Here is a 7,166-nt window from a genome sequence, read left to right on the forward strand (position 1 = left end):
TAGGCAACAGAGAGAGATCCTGTTTCAAAAACGAAGGAAGGAATGAAGACCTCTCAACCCCACAGGTCTCCCGCAGGTTTGCATTGTTCCATTAAGATGTATTTTTAGAGTAAAAACAAGAGAAATCTTAGCGATACATAATAAAAACATTACATGCATTAAAAAGAAACGTCTCCTTGTAGCTATGGCAGGCAACTCCTACTGTATTCAAACTGGAGCAGAATTTGTAAAAAAAAAACAAGGCTTGACAAAGACTATTCTAGTTTCCCAGGCCAGGCTTGGAGATGCTTTTGGCCCCAGGGAACTGAGGCTCAGGCGCGGAGCTCCCCGGGGGGCCTGGTTCTCTGGTTATTTATTAATAGACCTAGCTAGGCGGCCCGGGGAGCCGCAGACCGGAGAAGGAGAGCTGCCGTGTGGCGGGCAGGAGGAGAATGAGGCCTCCGCAGCGCAGCCACAGTCGCAGGCTGCCGCCCCCGAGAGCCCCGCCACAAGGGCACAGGTGAGCCTGGCGCCTCGGCGCCCCCACAGACCAGTCCCTGTCCATGCCCCTGCCCCTGCCTCCGCCCTGCCTGGCCTGCAGGTGGCACCGAGGCAGCGCACAGGGAAGGGCGCATGGTCTAGGCCGAAGAGCTCTGGAAACAGGGCGCGGGGCCAATCCCAGCTGGGCGCGCACCGGGCGCTGAGCGAGGGAGGAAGTGACCTTGGGGCGGGGACCTGCCGATTGCAGGGGTTCCAGGGAAAGAGGGAAGGGCATTTGAGGTGAGAATGACAGTCCAGCTTACGTAGCGCAAGCCGCGAAGGCCCACGCACAAGGAGAGTCCCAGGCGCCAGAGCCGCCAGGGTCCGTGGGGTGCAACCGCGCGTCGGGCATGTGTGCCCCGGCCCAGCTCACTGGCCTTTTGGGGCAGTGAAGTCTGTGGCGTTGGAGTGCCTGGGCTCACTCGTGGTCCAGACAAGAGCCAGCAGGGGGACGAATCCCCAACTTCTAACCTCAAATAAATGCAAATTAAAAGGAGGGATGAGAGATTTTTCCCTCCTCCACCCCTCCTTTTAGTATTGGCAAAGATTAAAATAATCCATAATTGGAGACAGGGCCCGGCTTGCACGCGCGGGTGGCAGCGGAAGCTGGTAAGCTTTTCCACGTGGTAGCTTGGCCTGTGGGGCCAAAATGTCGCAGGTGCCTGGATGCTTCCCTTCCAGGGATCTATCCCACAAGAGAGCCAGGAGCTCCAAATAGGTACGTCGACGGCCAAAGCAGCTTTTATTATTTATTTATTTATTTTGAGACAGAGTCTCGCACTGTCGCCCGGGCTGGAGTGCAGTGGCTCGATCTCAGCTCACTGCAACCTCCGCCTCCCGTATTCACCCGCTTCTCCCGCCTCAGCTTCCCAAGTAGCTGAGATTAAAGGTGTACACTACTACACCTGGCTACTTTTTTGTATTTTTAGTAGAGACAGGGTTTCACTATGTTGGCCAGACTGATCTTGAACTCCTGAACTCGTGATTCGCCCGCCTCGGCCTCCCAGAGTGTTGGGATTACAGGCTTGAGCCACTGCGCCCGGCCAGCTTTTCTTTATACCTGCAATGGTGGGGTGGAGGGTGGGGAGGAGGGCCTAATTGTCCACTGGGGGGCCGCGTAAATGGATCGCAGCATCGTCAAAGGAAGTCTTATGCTGCCTTGGGAAGGCCGGCGGTCATCTCCGTCCTTCCACGGAGAACTATGTCCGCAACTTAAGTGGAAATAAAACAGGCTTACAGACAACTTGCAGCCTAGCCTTGCTTTAAAACAGCGAGCCTGGGAACCGCAGCAAGAGTTAACTGCAGCGGTGGTGGGGGGCGGGATCAAAGGAGAACTTTCGTTTTCTCTTCTAAATTCTTCGGCGGTAACGACCAAATAATACAGAGAGAAGGGTGGTTGCAAACTTGGATTTTTCGTAACCAGAGAAGTAGTCGACCTTAAAAAGAGCCAGGTTCCTGCACTCCAGCCTTTTTTGACTCCGGGAAAAAAAAAGCCCTGTTTATGAGTTTTATGAACATAAAGGTTTAAAAGAGACTTTGTTTATAAAATCGGTGCATTTATGGAGCACCTGCTGTATGCAGAGCAGCAGGAAACACTGGAAGCACTGCGGGCAAAGATAGGGGAAGAGTGGCTCCCGGGCGGAAAGAGCTCCCCGCTCCGCCCCGCCTGCTCTGGTTAGGGCCCCTCTCCCTCTCTCCCTCTCTCTCTTCCTCTCAACCCCCCAGGTCTCCCGCAGCTGCGCTCCGCCTAGACCCCTGGGATCGGCGTGTGTTCAGTTCCCGCTCCCGGCCCCTCTCCCGAGCTCGAGTACAAGGGTCTCTTGGTCACTCTGCCCTAGGCCCCAGCCACTTCTCTCCCGGCACCTATTATGTTCTTGAAGTTGGAAGAATTATTTTAGTAAATGTTATCAAAGCCCCCGCAAGGGAGGCGTTTTATCCCAGCTAGATGAGGAGGAGCCACTCTGCCTCCAGATCGCGATGACGGTCACTCGTGGTTTAAGCCCGATAAAAGTGGCTTATCACTTTTTCCTTTTATTTTTAGAGACTGGGGTGTCTCGCTACGTTGCCCAGGCTGGCCTCGAACTCCCGGTTTCAAGCGATCTTCCCGCCTCAGCTTCCTGAGTAGCTGGGATTACAGGCGCGTGCCACCACGCCGGGGGGATCCGTCGCTCCTCAGCGTTGGTGACGTTGGCCAATTTATTTCCTGGCCTGCGACCTTCGTCTGCATAAAAGAGTAGGGGGTGAAGACTACCGGGGATGCCCGGGACATTATAAGCGGTGATGCGGCTAAACCGCGAGTCTGAGTTAGGCACCGAGCTCAGCTATTGTAAGCGCGGCCTCCAGGAGATGACTCATTTCACGGATGAGGAAACTGAGGCTCGGAGGGCGAGGAATCTGGTCCTAGGCCCCATTCTGACAGAGGTCGAGGCCGCGAGCACCTGCGCAAGCCTCAGTTTCCCTCCCCTCCGCGCCCCGCCCGCGCCCGGCCCCGCCCACGCCCCGGACCAGCCCTCCCTCCGAGCGCCCGGAGTCCCCCGCCCCCCGGCGCCACGGCCGGGTCCGCCTCAGCCAATCCGCTGCCGGCGGCGTCGGGTGCGCTCGGCCTCACCCGCGGCCCTCCTTCCCGGCGCCCGCTCGCCGCTCGCTCACTCCGCTGCCGCCGCCGCCGCCGCCGCCGCCGCAGCTGCCGCACCTCCGTTGCTGACTCGGTGAGGCTCGGCCGCGCGGTGGGGAGGGTGGCGGGGCGGCCCTGCCGGCTGCTGGGGTCGGGAACGGGCGGCGCGCGGGGCTGCCGGCAACCGGACCGGGTGGAGCCTGGGTGCCGAGAGGAACCCCAGCATTGCCCCCGGACGGCGGGGTTGTGGAGATCCTGAACCTGGAGAGGGGCGGGGGCTCTCCATGTCCGGCAGGGGATTGGGTCTGGGGGTTCGCCGGGGGTCGGTCCATCCGCAGGCGGGTCCCCTGGGACCCGTGGAGGGATGCTTGGCCCTGTGGACTTGGCTGGACGCCTCCGGCCCGGGGCCAGCGGGGCCACCGGCTCCCTTGTCTCCCACGCCCTAATCCGCCCGGGACTGGATTGAGCCTGAAGGCCTGCCCTGGGGTCAGTCTGCCTGGGGGCCGCTCCGGTGCGACCACTGGAGGGATGCTGGAGTTCTGGAGGCCTTCCTGGATGCCTTCGCCCGGGGCCTATAGAGCTGCCGGCTCCTGCCCCTGCCCATCGCACCCGGCTCCTGGAAAGGATTGGGTCTGGGGTCCGCCCGAGCGTCGGTCACCAGAGGGCAGGTGCAGTGCGGCTGAGGAAGGGATGCTCAGCCCTGGGGATTAGGCAGGGCGCCGCTGACCCCATCCCAGCGCGCGTGCCCCCGGTCCCCCTCCCCACGACCGCCCCCGCAGTGCAGCCGTCGGGACACGCCCTTGGCGCAGTGACTCCAGACGCGGTCAGAGCGCGGCAGTGAGCAGCGTGAGGGTGCGGGCCCCGGGCCTGCTTGGGAGCGCCCCCCGGCCTCTCCCGTGCAGCGCTGGGTCAAAGGCAGGTGGGCGCGGAGCATGTACCCAAGGTCGCACCGGGGCCGGGGGAGGGTGGTGGTGTCACGTGGCCGGGTCCGGGCGAACTTGGCCTGCGAGCCCGACGGCGCGGTCAGGGCCACGCGGGGCAGCCCCTGCTCGGAGCCACGCCGCGGCCAGCCAACAGCCGGCTTCTTTCGCTTTGTCAGGAAAGGCCGTGGGTCAGCGTCTTTATAATGTAAATCCACACTTTCCACACTTGGCTTTTGTTAAAGCCGCAGGACTCAAAGCTGAGGGCTGATCTTACTTTAAAACAAAAAAGAACTCCGAGAGTTAAAAATCCCAGCTACCTACCAGGTTAAATAGGTAACAAAGTTAATATTCCCAGCTCGGCACAGGGTTTCGGTTCCTCTCTGCTCCGTGTGTTATGAAATATTTAAGAGCAGATTTTAGTAGGAAGCCGGTAACTGTAAGTTACCGAATAAAATGAAAATCAGTTTTACCTTTTGCAACGGTGTATTTTGTTACACAATTTTGTTCCACAAGTGTCCGGTTTCTGGTCATTCCAGATATGCAAGCATGTTTATTTCCTTCTAAGCCACAAACCAAGTCAGTAAAAAATGGCTGAGCACGGGTCTTTTATTTATGCCAGGAAGCAACCCCCCTTGCCCCCCATCCATGCCTTTCCAAATTCTTTAAGGCGACTCTGACCGAGTGAACCTAGCAATAAATTGAGGACATTAGTGTTGCCGAGAATGCACATCGCTCCAGCTGTCAGTTGGCCTGGGGACCATCAGCATTCACAGCTGGCTCTTCGGGTTGGTTTTGCCTCAGTACCAAGTGCCTGTGGACTGCTTTTCGCATGTAAATTACTGGTTTCCTTCCTGTGCAGCATTGCTAGATTAGATACTGCCCTTGAACTCCATCTTAACAGTTGGAATCAAACAGTAAAAAGGGCAGGTTTGGGAGTGCATATACTTTGTATCAAAGTGGCAGAAATTGGCATTGTGCACAAGCCAAAATAACGTTTCGAGTTTGTACTAAAAACAAGCCGCCTGCCCTGGAGTTCCCGGGAAGCGAATGAAACCTGGTCCCTTCCGTTGCTGCTGCGGCTGCTGCGTTGGCCCCGGCCCCAGACCGGTGGTCACCAAGCGGTCAAGCTGGGCCTCCAGGGAGTCCTGGAGCGAGGGCCTGCCCTTACCCAACCCTGGCCCCGGGTGCCCATTCACAAAAACACCGTCAATTTTCACAGTGAGCCCCTTGGAGACGCGCCCTGGGCTCGTGAGCGCAGTGCCTGTGTTTCTGGCTGGTTGGGTGCAGCATCAGTGATCAGAAGCACTGAGCATCGAGCTGTCCCCAAAGTTGGGCACCGCAGGGCTCGACCTTCACACGGAAGGGTGCGTTGCATTTCTCCCGCTGTCGCTGGGGTGGCCACAGGGACGCGCGCCAGCTCGCTCCGGAAGGTCTCTGTGGGCACGGCGGGTGGAACAGGATCCGAGCGCCTGGGACGCGCCAGCCCGGGGGCGGGGCTGCTGCTGACCTTTCCCCTACTTTTTCTCAGCCGTCACGTGACGCCGCCCGGGGCTGGGGGGAAGGGGCGGGGCGCGAAGCCGCAGTTGCTGGCGGTGCTCTTCCGAGGACGCGTTCCAAGCGAGCAATTAAACATGCTGCCCGAAATCTAAAGGCGCAGGGGCGGTGGCAGCGGCGGCGGGAGGCGGAAACCGGCGCCTGCGCGGGCCTAGGGCTGCTGCTGCACTTTGATCGTTTGCATTTTTTCCTTTGTTGGAAAAAATGTTTAGTCACTCTGCATGGTGATTATTGGCCGGCCAGAGTTTTGTTGAGGGTGGAAGCCTGAACTCGAATGTCGGAAGAATTGGTGCTTTAAGAATTAAAATGGCTGTTGGAGATTGTATGTTTAAAGTATGTTTTAGAGATTCTGTCTCACACTTGAGGCCTCAGTTGACTTCTGGCAGTCTTGAGCTTTTCTTGTGAGGACATTTTGTTTGTTTTTACAAGTAAGGGATACAAGCACAGGATGCAAAGTTAAAGGGGGACAGATGGCCCCTGCCGCGTGTCTCATGCCTGTAATCTCAGTGCTTTGGGAGGCCAGCGTGGGAGGATTGCTTTGAGGCCAGGAGTTCGAGACCAACCTGGGCCACATAGCCAGACCCCTGTCTCTGCAATTAACAGGTGGAGTGCATCTGTGGTTCCAGCTACTCAGGAGGCTGAGGTGGGAGGATGGCTTCAGCCCAGAAGGTGGAGACTGCAGTGAGCTCTGATTGCACCACTGCACTCCAGTCTGGGTGACAGAGCCAAACCCTGTCTCTCTATATCTTTTTTTTTTTTTTTTTTTAAAAGGTGCAGATACAGGGCAGAGTCCTTCTCACTTGGTTCTCCTCTCCAGATGCCACCACTATTAACAGTTTCTTTGACAACATGGACAGGGTATGTTTTTTAAACAAATTGGTTACTTAACACAAGTAAGGACTTTTTTCTACTTGCTGACTTCAAATATTTGTTACCTTGTGTCAATTTCAACTTTTACCCCGTTTAGATGTTGGGTGAAGGTTGGGGCCCGAAGGCCCTGGGCTGAGGGCACCTGCCCTATTTGGGTGACAGCCTCAGTTCTGAGAAGTGTCTGTCTTTGCCTTTCTTTTGTGCAGATTGTTCTTGGGTACAGGAACGTCTTTGGAAATTAACCATGAAAGGAATCGTGCTGCTGAGTGGGGCGTGCCTCTCTGGGGTGTGCAGGAGGGTCAGGGTCACCTTGGAGGGTTGGGTGGTTACCGCTCTGCTTTCTGAGCCATCTGGGCTAGGCACTGGACGCCAAGTTCTTTAAGTTAAGAAAGGAAGGCTCCATACTCCTGATGTTGCTGGTTTGTGGGCCCCAGCCCAGGAGCTGGAGGGCCATCCTGCATTCTTCCTGTTCCCGAAGCCCCCACATGTGGCGGGGGCTAAATGCCGCCACTTCTTCCTAACTCACTCTTATGCTCGCCTTCTTCATGATTTCAGTGGCTAGAACAGACATTCAGATATGTGTTAAGGAATGACAGAACGTTGGAGACATCTTTTCTTTTTCTTTTTTTTTTTTTTTTGAGAAGGAGTCTTCCCCTGTCGCCCAGGCTGGAGTGTAGTGGCGTAAT

At 57.0% G+C, this 7,166-nt stretch overlaps 1 protein-coding gene across 2 annotated transcripts in view; it reads left to right on the top strand.

The window, feature by feature from the left end:
• Nucleotides 1–3,084: 3,084 nt before the first annotated feature.
• CPT1A (carnitine palmitoyltransferase 1A) overlaps nucleotides 3,085–7,166 on the top strand; it is an 85,535-nt gene continuing 81,453 nt past the window's right edge. For both annotated transcript variants that reach the window (XM_037734006.1, XM_017515892.2), the window contains exon 1: nucleotides 3,085–3,227. The gene's annotated coding sequence lies outside the window, so the exon portion shown is untranslated. The remainder of the gene's footprint in view (nucleotides 3,228–7,166) is intronic.

This window comes from Cebus imitator, unplaced genomic scaffold (assembly GCF_001604975.1).
Source record: "Cebus imitator isolate Cc_AM_T3 unplaced genomic scaffold, Cebus_imitator-1.0 Scaffold564, whole genome shotgun sequence".
NCBI classification, from domain to species: Eukaryota; Metazoa; Chordata; class Mammalia; order Primates; family Cebidae; genus Cebus; species Cebus imitator.